The 18,448-nt window shown below is 52.2% G+C and overlaps 1 protein-coding gene across 1 annotated transcript in view; it reads right to left on the bottom strand.

Moving 5' to 3' along the window:
* GRID1 (glutamate ionotropic receptor delta type subunit 1) overlaps positions 1–18,448 on the bottom strand; it is a 705,818-nt gene that overhangs the window by 467,920 nt on the left and 219,450 nt on the right. The window lies entirely within an intron of this gene.

The following is an 18,448-nucleotide window of genomic DNA, read 5'->3' on the forward strand; positions in this document are numbered from 1 at the left end:
TTTCTATCCCTAATTTCTTTGTGGAAACTCCATACAATTTTCCACATTGGCTACACCAGTTTGCATTCCCACTGACAATGCACGAGGGCTTCTTTATTCTCCACATCGTCAGCAACATTTGTTATTTCTGGGCTTTTTGAGTCTAGCCCTTCTGACAGGTGTGAAGTGATACTTCATTGTGATTTTGATTTGCATTTCCCTGCTGATCAGTAATGTTGAACATCTTTTCGTGTGTCTGTTGGCCATCTGGATGTCTTCTTTGGAAAAATATCTATTCAGGACCTCTGCCCATTTTTAAATTGGATTATTATTTTTTTTTCTGTATTGAGTTGTATAAGTTCTTTACTTGTTTTGGACATAAACTCCTTAGGAGATATACCATTTGCAAACATCTTCTCTTGTTCAGCAAATTGCCTTTTTGTTTTGCTGATGGTCTCCTTTGCGGTGTTTTTACATACTTCTCTCCATGGTTCCAAAGCAAAACTCTATGGCTTTCTCCAAAAAAACAAAACAAAAAACAAAACAAAAAAACACCTGTTCCTCCAGCTCTCCTGTGCCCCTGCCTTCCACATTTCTGTGTTTGCTGGTCTCTCCCCTGGGATGGCCCCTCCGTCCCTGTTTTCCCAACTGACTTGTGCCTGTCCTTCAAGACTTAGCTCAGACAGGGCTTTCTACAGAAAGCCTTCCTTCACCCCAGGATGGATGTATTGGCTTTGGTGGGTACCCCAATCACCCCTACCTTACATCTACACCCACTGTTGAGGGCTGCCTACTAGCCGTGAGCCCAGGCACAAGGCTCTCACCGCACATCTCTGGTACAATCTCTACCAAATGCTTATTTAATGATGAGTAAGTCCCTAGAGGAAAAAGACGAGGTGAAAAATCATAAGCAGCAATCCAGACCTTTTGTTCCTAGGTATTAAATTACAAATTCTACTCTTCAGAACTCCATTATTCTCACTAGAGTCCCATATAACCACATTCCATTATATGGCAATGTAACGGATTACTAGATTTAATTATAACAGGATAATTAATGTCAAGGTATTGCCCGTTTGGACATAAATATTAAATATTACCTTCAGTGTAACTATTCTCTAACTGTGTGCTTACAGTGCTTAGAACCACCAGGTTTTTTTGATGAGAAGTGCCTCTATTGTGAGGGAAGTGACATCAAGGAGAACACCAGGTTTGCAGGCTGCCAACTGTCCTCGAAGCGACACGCCTCCTTCCTGGCTTGAGATTGGGCTCCCAGCATCCCTGATCCTGAGGTGGGTTCCACATCTCACCCACCCCCGTGCAGACCTCCTATCTTACCTCGCTCTGGCTAAGCCGAGGTCCTTAGGTAGAGGAATTTCTCAAGGGCCCTGCCCAAGCCCGTTGGGAGGTCCCTAAATCACATATCCCTTCATGATCTCATTCTCCCACCAAAACGAGGAAGAAGAGCAACCACAAGGAGTAAGGGACTCTCAGAGGCAATGACAAGGCAGAGACGGCACAGCCCAAGTCAGAGTCAGGGGGTTGCTAAGCTTGCTGTGGAACAGGAAGGCCCCACCTTGGGACTCCATCCTTCCAGCATGCCCTCTCCTCCAGCCGCCTCACAGACTGGCTGGGGCTCCTGCCTTATGGTGACTGGGATTTCATCCTGTGCCTTGATAAAAACACAACCTCCTGTCAGTCACCTTTAGGCCACTCTCAAATGGCATGCCGTGAGCCAACCGGAGGATGTGGTACCCCACCCTAGCCCCTCTGTCACCCTGAATCCAGCCTAAGCCTCCTCTAGATTCCTGGACCACTTATATCAGAGCCCTGGGCAGTCATGTAAGAAATCCTGCCACCATAAGGCCACCCTGTTGTGAGGAAGCTCAAACCAGCCTATTCAGACAAACCATGTGAAAAAGGAGAGATGCCCAGCTGGTCTCCAGCTTCTCCGACTCCTCACTCCTCCAGATCCTGCCACCATATAAGACTGACCACAACTGCATGCCAAACTCAGAGCCAAAAGCACCCAGCCGAGCCCTTACCAAAATTAGGATCCACAGAAAACATGAGAGATAATAAAATTATTTTTAAGCCACTAAGTTTTGGAGTGGTTTATCCCACAGCAATAGATAACCAGACCAAAGGTCCAACCTCAGAGCCACAGTAGTTCTCAGATCCTTCTTGACTCAGAACCAACTTGACTGCAGTTTCCTACATAGCTTTGGTCCTGCTGTAAGACAGAGGATGATCTGTCCCCTCCCCAATGTGCTGATGCTGCTGGTGCAAACATCTCCCTGAAACAGATACACAGACCCCACAACCACAGCCCCCACAAACACAGGGATCCCCGGGCCCCTCTAATCCCACACAGCAGGGACTCCTTGCCCCTAACCCCGCTCTCAGCCATCAATGCAGAAACAAAATAAAAACTGCCTTTGAACACGCTATGATGGGGTAAAACCTCTGGGTTACTCATGTCTCCAAGTAAGACAAAGATACTACCAAAGACAGTGATTCCAATGAGAAGCACAAGCTGCATCATCGCCATCATCATCATCACTATCACGGTCAGCTTCATCATCACACCCATTATCTTCCTCGCCATCCTCACTGTCAGTATCCCCATCACTGTCATCCTGACTGTCATTATCACCATCATCACCATCATCACCACCACTGCCCCTGTCGTCATCACCATCATCATCATCAACACTACAGGCATCATCATCACCATCCCAGCCATCATCACCATTGCCACGACCACCATCACCACAGTAATACCAGGAATGTGAACTGAGTACCCACCATGTAGTAGAAATTTGTCTGCCATCTTGTCAAATTCTCATCACATCCTCATGATGAAGTTCAGCCTATGTGCTACCAGCCCCACCTTAGAGATGAGAAGACAAAGGATTGGTGCAGTTTTACAATCAGCCCACAGCCATCGGCCATAAGGGCAGTGCTAGGATTCGAACCTCAAATGCACTAACTCCAAAGGCTATGCACCATCTTACCTCCCCTGGCTCCTCTCCCCTCAAGCCCACTCCACAGGTTCTCATCCTAAGTTTCTTTAAAAATATTCCACTGGATGGGGCACCTGGATCGGCATCTGACTCCTGATTTTGGCTCAGGTCATGATGTCAGGATCGTGAGATCGAGTCCCATGTTGGGCTCCACACTTAGTGTGGAGTCTACTTGGGATTCTCTCTCTCCCTGTCCCTCTGTCCCTCCCACACTCAAGGAAAAAGAAAAGAAGTATTCCACTGGAAACCCAGGTCCCCAAGTATAGTACAACCTCATAATGCCTTAGTCTCTGCTCCTGGAAAACGAGAGTGGAGACAACAGCCTAGCTCTGGACTGAGCATCAGACCAGAGTGAGGGACACCGTGCCGTGGGAGGGAACAGGATGCAGTCATTCACTCTAGGTCAGACAACACTGGGCAGTTGTCCCATACATTGCCTGTTTTCAACTTCACCACAACACTGGGGTAAGCAGGCAGAAGCTTCCGCAGTTTGTCAGTGAGCTCAGATTCAGCGAGTGAGCCCAACTGTGCAATTTCCAAGCCCTTACTCCTTCTGTTGCCCCAAATGTCCTCCCCACTTGAGGACAGGTCCTACGTGCCAAACACCAAAGCCCAGACCTGACCCCAGTGGGAGAAGCAGAGCTGTTTTCTGCACATTCTTTTAGAGCCACTAATGAGCCAGGGATGTGTTTGCTCTGCATTTCCCGGGGCAGGTAGCCATTCTGAGAGGGGCTCTTTCCTCCCTGAAAGAAACGGCAGACACGCGGGAGAGAGACGCACAGCCCTGGACCAGATTGTCCCTGTTCAGCCTTTCCCTGGCTCCAGAGCCCAGTCTGGGTGCCCAGCTAGCTTATTATGCAACTTCCCTTATTTTGGAAGCTAAAACTTGCCAGATTTGAAAGGACACCTCCTTTCACAGAAAGAAAAAGTTATGATATTTTTTTTAAGTGGCCACTGAATTAAATGTGCAAACAGCATTCCCCATTACACAGAAAAAAAGGAGTTTTCCCCCACCTTTTATTTGCCTCTCCAGTTTCCCACTATACCCAGGCTATACATATCCCCTGATGGGACTATGAGGCTGGCCCTGGGGGCTAGCCCTGGGGGTCTGAGCACCTGGAGAGCAGCAGCTGGATGTGGAAGGGAACAGTGGGGGATGGGTGGGAGGCCAGGCTGAGCAGTTTGGAGTGCTTGGTCCCAGCCCACTGCAGCCCTTCAGCATCCTCCCCAACAGGCCTGGCAGCGGTTGAGTCTGGAGTCCAAACTCAGCAGCAGAGCCAAGGGACCCAGACCATGTGCCATGCCAGGCCTGCCTACCCGCCCCCAACACTGCAAGTCCCCCAGGTCTGGAATGAGTGGCAGGAATAGGATTGGAATCCACTGGGTCACAGCAGGAGAAGGGGCACTACCCAAGTCTATCCTGTTGTAAGGGGAAAGCGACAACCCAAACCCAAAGCAGAGGTCACAACTGTGGCCACAAAGTCATAGCCTAGAACCTACAGGGGATGCTGAGAGCCGGGTAGGGGAGGTGGGGGAAGAGGAGCCACAGTTGGGAGCTGCAAAGGGGGGGATGGGTGGAGGGGAAGTTCCACTTCACTGTCTCCCACTGCACTGGTAGCAGGGGACATCTCGCAAGCCCCAAAGCGTCATTGTGGAAGCAGGCGGACAAGCTGGGACACATGAGCAAACTGTCCCCTGTCATAGGCACACACAGCACACAAATATAAGTCAGTTTAAATGTGTTTACGTATTGGCACATGTGCAAACGAATGGAGGCCCCCAGGGCCAAGGCCTGCACTGGGCTCAGCAGTGGTCCTGCCAGACGCCCACTAGGGACCTGAGGAAAGTGAGTCGTGGTCAGGTTAGCTGTTGCTGCTGCTCTCGTGAATTCCCTAGTGAAGAACAGAGGAAAGATGGTTCTGTAAAGAGTGTGTCCTCTCAGCCCTTCCAGAAGGAGAGTCCTTGGAGCAGCAAGGCCATCAGGCCCATTGTCACACACATTAATAAAATGCAAAGCTCTTTAGGCTGACTGCTTGCACCCAGCAGGAAGCTGCCATGGGGGGCTACCAGGAGGCTGTGCTTACCCCTGAGAACTCCCTGAGTGAGATATGAAGCCAGGCCACCTGATTTCCCATAGCAGGGGAGCAAGCAGAGAGCTCCAAAGGGGACACCCACCCAGGGCCCCCTGCCCTCCCTGTGGCCCCAGCAAGAAGAGGGTGCAGAAAGAGCACCTCACCCTGAGTAGCCCTGCTCAGCTCCCCAAACATCGGCTCCCTATGGCCTGACAACTATGATCTACCATCTCCTTAGACCTTCCATGTCCCTGAGCTACTTCCTGTCAGAGCAAAAGAAAAAGAGGACACCCTCAGCCCGGTCCCTTTCCAGATCTTGCGCTGACCTGCTCACAAACCTTCCCATTAGACTGAAACCAAGTCCACAAAGTCCTACAGTGGCCGATGAGGTCTTCTGGGCTCTGACCTCAGGTCCCTCCCCCATGTTCCTTTCCCACCACTCTCCCCTGACTTGCCCTGCACCAGGCACCCCCTCCCCCTCATGGACCCTCCAGCATGCCAAGCTCATTCCGCCCTCAAGACCCTTGAACGTGCTTTTCCATCTTCTGAAATTGCTCTATAGCCAGTACTTGCTTGATGGGTTCCATCACGCCCTTCTGGTCTTTCTGCAAAACCTGGTCACACCATCCCTGACCACATCTAAAATGGCGTCCCCACCAAACCACTCTCTTCTTACCTTGCTTTGCTTTCTTCAAGTAGGTTATCACTACCTCAATCACTTGGACGTTATTCATTTATTGACTTAGTGAAAACCCCCTGACTCCATCAGAAGGTCAACTCCTTGAAGTCAGGGACCTTGTCTGTCTCAGCCACTTGGTGTCCCCAGTACCCACAATAGGGCCTGATTCACATTGGCTCTTCAATGAACATCTGTTCCTTTAGAAGACGTGCAAACTGAGACTTGGACAGGCACTGTTTTGTAGGTGGCACCATCCCAGGCAAGCATGGGCTGGGCAGGGCTCGGATACTTACTTCCTTGGGCTGTAGGCTCACTGCCTGTTCTTCTAAACCATATTTCACACCCAAGAAGGGACCAATCTCACCTCTCAGGTGCTTCCCCATTGCTCAGAAAGGGCCCAGCAGAGGAGCTCAATGAATTACCAAGTGCATTAGTCAGGCCTTTAAGAAATTGTCCAGTTCCCCTTACCAGACTCAGTAGCTCTCCGCAGCCCTGGAAAGCTAAAACGGAGCTGAACGGAGAGCTACCCACCCTGGGACAAGGAATGAGCAGCTTCACTGTGGAGCCCCGTGAAGGACACAGACCAAACCCAACAGTGACCCTCTGTCTAGAAAACTGACCTCCACATGCTTAAAAACCAAGACCTTCCTGTAAATACAAAGAAGGGTCCTAAGGCAGGTCAGCAACACCCTGGCACTGACCAGTAAGGATAAGAACACTGGCTGCATGGACAACGAGGCGGGCCTGGAGGAACCAGGAGAGAAACAGGAGCTCTCAGGAGCACTGCATGAAGAATGATTGCTGGCACCTAGTGAGAAAACCCTGGAAGAAGAGAACGGGGCTCGCTTCGTGCCATTCCCATATTTAATATGCTTAAGTTGACAGCGTATAAGTCATAAATCAGATGTTTCCACTCAATGGTCTGCAAGCTGTATCAGCCCCACCCCAGGCAGAGCTGGCCAACAGAGAGCTTAGAATTCTGCCATTATTTGCCAACATTTAAAAAAATGAAGAGATTTCACAGAAAAGTCCAGATTTCTGGCTCCTTCTGACACACAGAATGCAGTGGCTATACCAGGCCTTCACAGTGGAAGCTCAGTGGGACCTGCCCGACTGTGCCCTTCAGGGAAGGATGGGCCCCCCAGGCACCAATTGCTATACTGCTGCTCCTTCCCACAGCCCACCTGCTCTGCCCTGCACTATCCCTGCCTGCATGTCGTGGGCCTTCAGATCTGTGACTTGGCTGTACCTGGCCGGCATTCAAAAGGGATGCTTTAGCCATTCTTATCTGATCCTCTGGTTGTCTTCAAAAGCTCCAGGTTATACAATAGCCAAGAGTGGTCCACGTGGTTACGTGGACTGAATGGACCCATGTGGCCGCCACAGAACAGCAGGAGAACAGCCCACACACTGCTCCCTTGCCCACCCCGTGGGCTGTGCTAGCCACAGAGTTGTCTCCAACTGGGTGCTTGCAGCTGGGCACCTTGTTCTGTTGCTCGTGGTTCTTCCCAAGTCCAGTTAAACTTGGTAGCTCTTTCAGAGCAGGGCCTGGGTCTTTCCCCACCCAAGAACCCGGTGCAAGGGGTCCAGGGAAAGGGCCCCGTTCATTGTATCTTGCTGAGGGCTGCCACCTGACAGGCTATGAAAGGAAGGTTTCTCTTTCCAAAAGTAACTTTGCAGGCAGAAAGCACCAACAGCTCTTCCTCCTCCTGTGAGCCCTCCTCCTCCTCCACCAGCGACCCTGAGAAGCCACCAGCCACTGTGCATGCTTGGACAGGCAAGCGAGCGCCCAGATGGGAGGCGCCCTGGGCTCTCCTTCCTGCTCCTGGGCAGGACCTGCACGTGCCCAGCCAGCACAGGGAGCCTGCACGGGAGAGGGGGGCACTGAGAGGCCCCCTGCTTCCCCATCCCTCCCACCCACTCCACCCCCCCACCCCCGTAATCTGACATCTCCCCCGCTGAGCGCTGGGATGGGAGGCCAGGCCTCAATCCCAGCTGAACGGGCTGAGGGCCTTGAGCATCTTGTCACGTTTTGCTAGCACCATCCCCTACTACCCTGGGTATACCCTGCACCCGGTTTTCCTCACCTGGCTCCGGAAGCTATACTTTCCCACAGAGACGGCGCAAGGTGCCTTCCCACGGGGCTGGCCAAAGCACTGCTCCTGGGACCCATTACCACATCTGCCCTTGACCTGGCAGCGGCCCAGGCTGGTTCCACGATCTCAGCCAGACACTCTCCACAGACGCCATAACAAAGCCACATTCACAGAGTACAGCCTTGGGGCTTTATCTTATTTAAACCCCACCGCAACCCTCAGGGAAAGGAGTATTATCCCTGTCGGCAGACCAGTAAACAGGCTCAAAAGGACATCCCCGGCAGTGAGCAGGGGTCTGTGTGTCTTGCTGTTCTAGAGGCAATCCCCCATCTCCGTGCCGATAGCAGCCCCTCACCCACCCCACCCCCCCCGAGGAACGGCCGCCACCGAAGCAGCTGAAGTGCTCAGATTCCCTCTGCAAGGAAATGAATCCATGCGGCGTGGGAAGGAGGAAGGCGAAAAAGGGGACACACTCAGGTCTCTGCCCCATCCCTTGTTGCCGAAATTAAAGTGGTTCCCGTCCCGCCATCTGGTGGGAATCCAGCCTCTGCCCTCCACACCTGCCAGCACACCAGGCCTTTGTGGCCGGAGCTGGGGCCACATGTGTTTTCCTCGACATCCCACTCCCATCTGGTTCTTCTCTGCTACATCTCCACACAGCTCTGTCACAGCAACTTATTTCTCCGCAATCTCCATGGCTGCAATCGTGCCCTTGTCCCTGGCTTTCTCACCCTGATGTCACTCATGGACACAGATACTGAAGACACACAAGGAACACACCGCGGGGACAGAGATGCCATAGCAAACAGTGGACAAATGAGCATTAGACACACATGTTAATAGTTCATCAACCATGCCCACGTCTCCCTTTGGTAACCTGACCCAGCAGCAGGTCACCACGACAATCCCTAATGTTAACACTCCAGCGCGTTTCAAAATTTGGAATGTCGACCTTGCCTGGAGTCAAGATTTGTCATTGTTCTTGCTGCTCTAAGTGCTCCATATCCTTAAATTTTCTAAGGCTTTTCTGTCTCCCTATCTACACAACAGTTACTAGAGACCCTCGGATGGCCGGCCCTAGGAAGGAGAGGAAAGAGGAAAGCTGTGCTCCAGAATATTTCCCAAGCTTAATTCTTAGAGGAACCTGGGGGGTCAAATACCAATTTCAATCCACCGTACAGATGGGGAAGCAAAACTCAGAAAAGCTCCATGGTGAAAACATGGGACCTGACCCAGTCTGTCTGCAACTTGGCCCCATTGACCACCTGGCAGAAGGGTTAAGGAAATCACCTCAGACTCTCTGGTGACCTTGGTGCATGAAAGCTGCTCTTCTGGTTACTGAGGAGGGAGTTAGAGGCAGCCTGCGCGTCCCCTCATAGTCTCTGCAGGTGTGGTGGCAAACACAGGACCGTGGAGTCCAAGGGATGCTCTCTCAAAAGTGCCCAGTCCATGGGACACCTGGGTGGCTCAGTGGGTTAAGCTTCCGCCTTCAGCTCAGGTCATGATCTCAGGGTCCTGGGATCAAGCCCCATATTGGGCTCTTCTGCTCAGCAGGGAGTCTGCCTCCCCCTACCTCTCTGCCTGCCTCTCTGCCTACTTGTGATCTCTCTCTCTGTCAAATAAATAAATAAAATCTTTCTAAAAATTTAAAATTTTTTAAAAAGGTACCCAGTCCACCTTCCCCATATCCCACCTGCTCCTCAATGGCAAAGTCCATCAGATGCACCCTTTGTCGTGTTCTAAGAGGAAAATGGGCTTCCCTTGATCTGTCAAGACAACAAACTTCCCCCTCCTCCCAATGCCATGTAGTGAAGCAGAGCCAGGCTGTGAGTCAGGAAGTTCTGAACTCACATCCCAGCTGTGTCACTAGATCTGGGAGCATGAGCAGGTCCCTAAACCCCCAGGTTCCAATACTCTGTAATAGCCCCTCCTTCCCAGCATTGTAGAGATGAGGTGAATCAGTGGGTCGGCATACGCATTCTTGATAAATAAAGGCCTGTTCCATCTCTCCCTCTGGTCCAACCCTTTCCTCACCACTTTCACCCCCAAGTTGAGCCAGACTGAAACAGAGTAGGAGAAAGGAGACACGTGGTTCCCCATCACCCACAGAGCCAGGGGACACCTGCTTGCTCCTAGGAATCTCATCTGCACAATGGAGCAGGGCAGACAGATGACAAAAACGGCCCCAACTCCTCACTCTGTCGTGTACCTACCACCCCCTTTGCAAAGTGACTTTGCACTTCCCCCATGAGGGGTTTCCCAGGGGCTCTCTCCCCTTGCCCCTTAAATCTGGGCTGACCTCTTGGCTGGCTTAGGCCAAGAGACCTATAGAAGCAACAAGGCACCGGGTCTGAGCCCCAGCCTCGAGCGGCCCAGAGCCTTCTTGGAACTCTGCTGCTGTCACAGGAGTAAGTGTGGGCCAGCGTGTGTGACGAGGAGAGACCCGCAGCCTGGTCACCCGTCACCCTAACTTACCGCCAGCTAACCACTCTCCTAACCAGCCGGTTCCAGCCACACAGTCAGCTGACCACAGAGGCATTCGCAAGCCCAGACGAGATCAGTTGCATCGTACCCAGGTCTGCTGACTATGAGGCTGATGAGTAACAACAAAGTCTCCTTGTTTCACAACACCAAGTTTCGAGTTTCGGAGGGGTTTGTTACACTGCTCCAGCTCACGGTTGCAGAGGCCTTCTCTCCTCCCAGCTGCCTGGCAGCTTGGGCACAGGTGGCAGGTGACCAAGGCCAAGTTCCTGCCGGCACTGACCGAAGCCCCCATTTGGGAGCATGCAGAGGATGGCAACAGATGTGGGCTGTACGGCACAGAGAGCTGCTGGGAGATGAATCCAGGCAGCTGGGATAACCTCGCCTCACCTCTGCCTCTCTTGATGCAGCTCAGCCTTCCTCTGGCTTCCCGCACCACTGGGGGAGAGTCTGCTGCTGCTTCCCTGCTGGGCTCCCCTACTCAGCCCTTCAGTCAACAAATGAGCTGACTCACCACCTCAGGGGAGGCCCCCACAACCTGAACACCCTCGGGGATCCGGGAGCAGAAAGGGTAACTTGAGTCATTCCACGGCCGCAAGCTGCTTCCCTCCGTAAATGCCTACTTCTCAGGGCTGCTGGCTTCCTACTGCTAATAAGCCACAGAGGCGCCCACAGGGAGGAAGTGACACTTTGCTGGCTATTTAATGGCCCAGGAAGGAAGGGAAGAACACCAGGTGTCTCCCGGCCCACGCTTGAGGTTCACGATCTCACTCTTTGACCCCAGGAAGGAGCAGACAGTCCTCCCAGGCAGCCAAGGAAGACCTTCCTGAGCCCCAGGAATGGGTGGCATGATTCAAAAGTCAACTCAAAATAGAAACAGCCCTCAACCAGAAAACAAACACCAGTAAGACCTAGCCACAGGCAAGCATTTTTCCTTGATGTGGGCTTGGATGATCCTTGGAAATAAAAATCAAACATGAAGTTCTTCCAAAACACTAGCTTACTCAGGTGCCCCTGCTTGGCCAGAGCACTAGGAATATATTTGGTCTGCCCACTGGGGAACTCACCTTTTAGAAAACATTTGCGTGGGCACAACAGAGGTCAAAGCTCCTGGGATTCCACCCTTCATTCACCCGTGTGCCAACCATCAACCACAGGCTCTGAAAAGGCAATTCACGAAGATAAACCTGTCCCAGCTCCTGCCCTCACACGTTCCTAGGTCCCATGGGGAGGGAAGTACAAAGAGTCACCACACAAGTGGTGGGTACGATGCAGACCTAGAGATGACAGGGGCAATGGAACTGTGCTCAGAATGTGGCATGTCCCACAGGGAAGGAACCCATGAAGGCCTGCCCAGCATGCATGGGGATTTGCAAGGATTGAGGGCAATGAGGACAGAGAAGGAAGGGGACAGTGGCCATATAGAGCCTCTGCTCCCTTCCCATCTCAGCCAGGCCTGAAGTCTTGGTTGCCTTGAGCATCCCTTTAGCTCTGAACCTACCAGAACAAACTCAACATAATATCTCTTCCTCATGAGCTCATGTCTAAGAATTTCTAAGGGGAAAAAATGAATTTTTCAGACTCCTAGCACTTTTTCTGAAGTACTAAGGCTTTAAAATCTGTAAACAGTAGGATACAATTAAATGCAAATGCAGGGCCACATTTAAAAATTAATCTTCTATAATTAATTAGTAATTTAAAATATTCTGGTAAATGATACTTAAATGGCACAGAATTATCCTAGCTCTGAGTGATAAAGTCGCCTGCTGAAGATTTACCATGGTGGAGTAAGAAATATTTGCATATATCATGTGGGACAACAGAACACTGACATTACTTAATCTTCCTTTGCGATAAACGTATTAAAAAGCAAGTCTTTATATTCAAATTGCGGGACGAAACTCACTCACTGCAGCAAACTCTGAGAAGCAATGGATTCAAAGCCAGGAGCTAACCCAGGCTGTGCTCCCAGTAAGGACTGAACTGGCCTCCAGCCACACTCCTTGCCTGGGAAGCCAGTCTGGGCAGGGGTGAGGAGGGATGGCGCAAGTGGCCCTTTCCACCTCTGTTCCTTCTATTCACCTATTACTCCCAATCTGGGTGAAAGGGGATCCCACTCTCAGAGCAATGAGGAGCTGTCCTACCCCTAAGCTGTTCCCCTCACTATTTTTTCTCCCATCCTTCTCGCTGCCATAAAGAGATCACGGAGACCATCTAACTACAAAGGTAATGGTCACCTGCTGTGACCATCACGTGGTAACAGCCATGTCTTTCCCAACACTGCAATCCCTTCCCCAGCTGCTTTAACACCCGCAGTGCCTTTATCCTGGTGTGTGCGTATGTGTATGTGTGTGCATAGTTATGTTTAGATCCGCACCGGGGGGGGGGGTGTCACAAGTGGTGGTGGTGGGGTGTTCCTGTTAGACTGTGCTCATCTGAGGGTGTGCTTGTACCAGCTGTGTGGCTGGCCAGTGGTATCACTGTATGAGCCTGTGTGTGTGTGTGTGTGTGTGTGTGTGTGTGTGTGTGTGTGCGTGCACATGTCCACTCTCCCACACCTGCCAACATTGTTGCTTATCGTCAATCCTCTCCCAAGACACTCACCTCTCTGCACACTGCTCTCCCCTACCCTGTACCAAAGCTGGGCCTGGGAACGTCCCCACCCACAGGACCAGCCACTCCTTTGCTGGCCCTTCAGGCCAAAGGCAGCGTTCTTACACAAACTCAAGCCTTGGTAATGGCAGAAGTTTTAAGACCAAGGCCCTTGCTGATACGCTGACCAAGCACTTGAAGACAAGCTAAAAGGCAGTCAAGGCACACACGAGAAAACCTAGCCTCCAGCTCTTTCTATCGGCGGGAAGAAATACAAATCTCCATGCCTTTTTTCCCTCAGCAGCCATTGTGGGCCAGCCTTGTGCTGCTCTTGGAAGATACAAAGGTGGACGCCACCCAGTCCCTGTCCACGAGGGGCTCACTTTCCCGTGGGACAGACAGGCTGCCCGATATCCACGGGCGGCCTGATGGTACACGAGCTTTAGGGCCCCAGCAGGCTGCTCTGTCTGCCTCAGGAACTGGGAACAGGGAGAGGCAACTCTTCTCCATCAAGTACCTAAGTGTTTCAAATAGTTAAGTTTTCTACTCTTTCCAGCAAAACAAAAGAGAGAGGGAAGGGACAGGAGGAAACAAAGAAGATACAAAAAGGAAAGAGGGAAGCCTAAGTCTGAATAGAGACAGGGACACAGAAATGACAAGTGAGAGTCCTGGGGCACCCCCCACCCCAAGCCCAGAGGAGGCCTCAGTGGATGAGAGACCTGGGGTGTGCCCACTCAGCCAGCCACTGGGAATGCCCAACAGGATGAGGGTCATGACGTGTAGCCACAACATTTCACATCTTGTCAGGTCTCCAGGAGGGGACACCACCTCTGTGTCCCAACCATATCAAGATATGGTTCCTGATCTATCGCAGACACCCAATCTGTCCTAAACATATGGGTGTTTAGGTGGGAGGATGGATAGATGGATGGATGCATGGACGAACAGAAGGACACATGGACAGATGATGGACAGATGGGAGAGAATCTGCTCCAGGAAGAAGAGATGACTCCCAGGGCCAAACCTGAGTGTGCACTGGAGATCTCTCCATCAAATCTGGCCTGAAGGAGAAAGAACAGTAAGACATATATAACCCTCAGCACTGGGGCCATACAGAGCACTCAGTGAGCTCCTAGCTTCAAAGACCCCAAAAGGGGCCCCAAGAACAAACTGGTCCTGAAGTTCAGACTCTCCACCCTGGATTAGGGACCCCTCCCTGCTGATACCACAGCCTAAGCCCCAGCCACTCCTCACCCGGCACACCCACCATGGCAACACAAGAGTCCCTGAATACTCTCCAGACCCCTTCTCCCAGCTCCCACCTTGGCCATGGGGTTAATGAAGGTTCATTCCTGTAGACCCAGCCCCAGTGTCACCCACTCCTGGAAGCATCCCTGACCCTCTGGCCACCCCCATTTCTCCCTGGCCAGAGGGCACTGCTCCATCCTTGGCACTCTCCCAGAACCTGGCCCACAGCTCAGTTCTGACAGGCAAAGGGGTTTGTTAACATGTTCGTCCTCCCCATAAAGCTGGGAGCCCCACGTGAACAGGGACAATAGCCTCAGTGTCCCACACAGAATCTGGCACACCACTGGGGCTCATTAAATACTGGTGAAATGGAAGAAGGAAACTGGGAGCAGAAGGGGGAAGGTTCCAACGGCTACAGACAGGATTCTCAGGCAAAGCCTCTGTCCCTCGGCCCCTCTCACGACTCCCATGGCCCTGGAGTGAGGACAGCACACACCTCCAGCCCCTGCTCCCCCGTCCAGTGATTCAAACTGACAAGCTACATGAGGAGGGTGTCATAGTGCGTATCATCACCTACTGAAGCCCCACTTAGTGGTGGCCTGGAGACAAACCAAGGCCCAGCTGAGGATAGAATGTGTTCCACTCACTTCCCGGTTGGGATGATTAGAGAGCACTACCTACCCTTACTTGGACCTCTACTGCCAAGCCCAGAGCACAAGAGGCCCAGCTGGAGGAAGGATTCTCTATGTCCTGTGCCTTCAGCAGTGCCCGAGGCCACCCCATGGTGGGCTCCCAGTCCAGGACCAGCATGCTGTTACCCCTGAGCCCAGTCTCCCCAAGGGGAGTCTTTTAGAGATAACGCACTCATGTGGTGGTTGTTTAGACTAGGCTGAAATGATCTCAGGGCAGGGAATGTGGATTGGAGACTGAACAGTGGAAGGTGAGGGGATCTTAAAGAAGGACCTATTGTCTGAGCCCACGCCCCACCCCCACCCAGTGCCTCAGCCTGCTTGCACCTCTGCCACCCACCCACCACCAAGGCCAGACTCCCCAAACCCCCAGGCAGGATGGCCCCTCATCAAGAGGGATCCCAGAGAGGCTGGTAGTGCAGGGGCCCCCGGGCTGAGTCCCCACAGTGAGTGCATGCATCCTGGACACTGGACAGAGAAGCAGCCCCCCGTGTAGCATGGGGACACCTGGCACTTCCCAGGTAGCCAAGTCTGTGTCATCCAGAACTTGTCACGACTGATAGTGAAAGTACCAGCCTTGCCAACAGATTCCCATGTAGCAACGTGTAGAAGATTTGAGCATCACCATCTTCCTCCCTCCTCCCATCAGCCGGGCTTTCTGGGTGGGTAAATGAGAAGTTACAGCCGGGGGAAGAGTGTACCCCCACTCCCAATGCAGCTCATACATGCAGTCCTGACTGGGTACCAAAGCCACCTGTCATCAGTAGCACTAGGGCTCTGAGGCCATTTGCTGGCCCCAAACAGTGTTTTGAGATGCATAAAATTCAGGACATGTCCTGGCAGTGGGTCAGCCTTGTGCACACCCTCTGTCCTTGTCCCAACAAAGAAGAGGTTGGGTCAGTCTGCTGGCAAAGCCCAGGCAGTACGTCCAGGCAGTGGATGAAGCTTTTGTGCTGGGATGGCATGCCCAGGTCCCTCCCAGGGGACCTCCTGGGCTAGCCAGCGGTCCAGGTCCCGCAGCCTGCCGGAGTCCGGAAACCCCTCCCATACCCCGTTTAGTACATATACTAAAATTCTTGGAGCATAGGTGCCCTGAAAACCTCTGCCAGCTTGTGGACGGAGGCTGCTGAACTACGTCCTCCCCTTGTGAAGGTAGCACATCCCATCTGCCCACCACCATCATCACAGCAACATGGCAGCTGGAGACTGGAGTGGGTCACGTCTGGACTTGACTCCTGCTGAGTCCCTCTGGTGGCTACCCACAGGACCTGAAGCAACAGGGAACTTCCTCGTCTTCAGCTGCCTTGTGTGCGAAGTGTGAACATTAGGGAAAGCACACAAAATACCCACACTGGGTACCCAGGACAAGACACTCACCCCCCCCACCCAGCTACCCACCTTGACAGGAAATCAAAAACCAGGACTCTGACCAGCTAGAGCTGAAGGCACAAAGCCCGGGAGCCATCCTCCCCCATAGTCTCTGGCCACCCCTCCCAGGGGCTTGCCACTCTTGCCCAACACTAAGAGTGGCCACTCCCGGGGAGTCTGGGTGGCTCAGTGAGTTAAGCCTTTGCCTTCAGCTCAGGTCATGATCTCAGGGTCCTGGGGTTGAGCCCCACATTGGGCTCTCTGCTCAGTAGGGAGCCTGCTTCCTCCTCCCTCTCTGCCTGCCTCTCTGCCTACTTGTGATCTCTGTCAAATAAATAAATAATATCTTTAAAAAAAAAAAAAAGAGTGGCCACTCCCAGGGCAGGTCTCCAGCACCCAGCAGCACTTTGCAGCACCCAGCAAAGCCAAGACTTTGCAAATGCAGATGGGGTGCGGGGGACGGGGATCAAGAAGGCGCCAGGCCCAAGCCAAGCCAAGTATTTCCAACACTGCAGGAGTTTGCATAATGAACCACTTGGAAATAGTATCTTTAGGCCAGTCTTGTTTACGTGTTAAATCCTTGCAGGGCCTAGAAACAGAGCATGGGCTGAATTCATCTAAAAGGGAAACAATGAATATGTAAGTGGAAGAGAACAGATGTTTCCCGAGAAGCTATGAACCACAGGCTTCATCTGGCCTCTTGCCTCCTTCCTCCCTCCTTTACAGATGAAGAAGCTGAGGTCACACAGGTGAGGCAGAGCAGCCAAGGTCACAGCAACAGGAAGTGGAGGACCCTGGACTTGACCCCAAATCTGCTGAACTCCAAAGCCAATATTCTTCCCACACCGAAGCTTCATGGCGGGACAGCGGCAAGGCAGAAAGGAAGAAGCAAGGACAGGAGGCAAGGGACAGGAGAGAAGAGAGATGGAGAAGGCCGGTGACCGGAATAGCAGACACCATCCCTGGAGCCGGCCCCGGCCTGGGGAATTTAGCGAAAAGAAAAGCCTTCCTATGAGCAGACTCTGGGACACACACTGCTGGGAACATTCTGAGAAAGCCGGACACATTAGTGCTGCTAATCCTAGGCTGCCCATTACTGGCCTGAATCACTTCCTACAGGGAAACGTGTTCCAGAGAAAATGCCGAGCGCCGACAGGACATCACAGGCTGGCTGACCACCGGCGTTAGCGGGGTCTGATTAGCCAAGGGCCGCAGGACTGCCAGCCAATGTGCCAAATTAAGCATTCTGAATTTTAAGTTCCCCAGCAGTGGGCTTCGTGCTGGCTCCTGATATATAAGGTAGCATTTTGAGTAATAATTAATTAGAGGAGAAAGCGGAATAAGCAACCAAAGTACATCAAATGGAATTAGTATAATTCTGCCTTTCTCTTCATTTTCCTTTCAATCAGAGAGAGCCAAGCAGGTGACTGGGGTTGGAGAGGAAATCGCAGACCGCACTGGGCCACCCCTGCTCCCAGGCACACCACGCCCCCAGCACATCCCCCCTCCCCCAGGGCTTCCCCACGAAAACCAACCCAGGCCAGAGAGGGACCTGCCAACTCCAGCTCGTCACCTTCCTGCCATCAGACCATCAAGGCTGCCAGCAAAAGCCAGCTCAGAACGTATTTCTAATTGGCTATTCTCAACTAAATTACTAAATTCTAAATTCTTTGTTACTAAATTCTTTGTTAAACTAATGGGCCCTGTCTTCCTTGGAAGGCCCTAACCCTTAAAAAGGCATTTAAAAAAATCACTGGTTAGCTTAGGTACCAAAAATATCAGCCTGTGCACCAAGTATCATTTGCTAATGTGCAACCGACACCTCCTCCAGGTGCTAGCAAATACCAAAGGCAGAGCTGCCCACCTCTGCAGAAACCTGAAAATTTATTTTATCCCTAGAGGCTTACACCTGCCAACAAAGAGGGGAAATTTAAAACAACAACGATACAAAGAAACAGCAGCCCAAAGTTTTGCCTCCAAAATCTCTGGCAGTCACCTGTAAATAGGCTTCCCGCCAGCTGCTCCCAGCCCCTCACTGTCCAGGTAGGCCTGGGGTAACCTGCTGGGGACCAGCCAGAAGCCAAGCTGTGCTCGGGATCTAACTCCTTCCGGCTTGTGCCAAAAACCCAGCACCTAGGAGTCCCCACACCCATTTTGGCCACGCATGGACGGACGGCCCCAGTGGTCCACCGTGGCACCCTGCGCAGAGCCTCCTGCA

The sequence above is a fragment of the Neovison vison genome, chromosome 2 (assembly GCF_020171115.1).
Source record: "Neovison vison isolate M4711 chromosome 2, ASM_NN_V1, whole genome shotgun sequence".
In the NCBI taxonomy this organism is placed as follows: Eukaryota; Metazoa; Chordata; class Mammalia; order Carnivora; family Mustelidae; genus Neogale; species Neogale vison.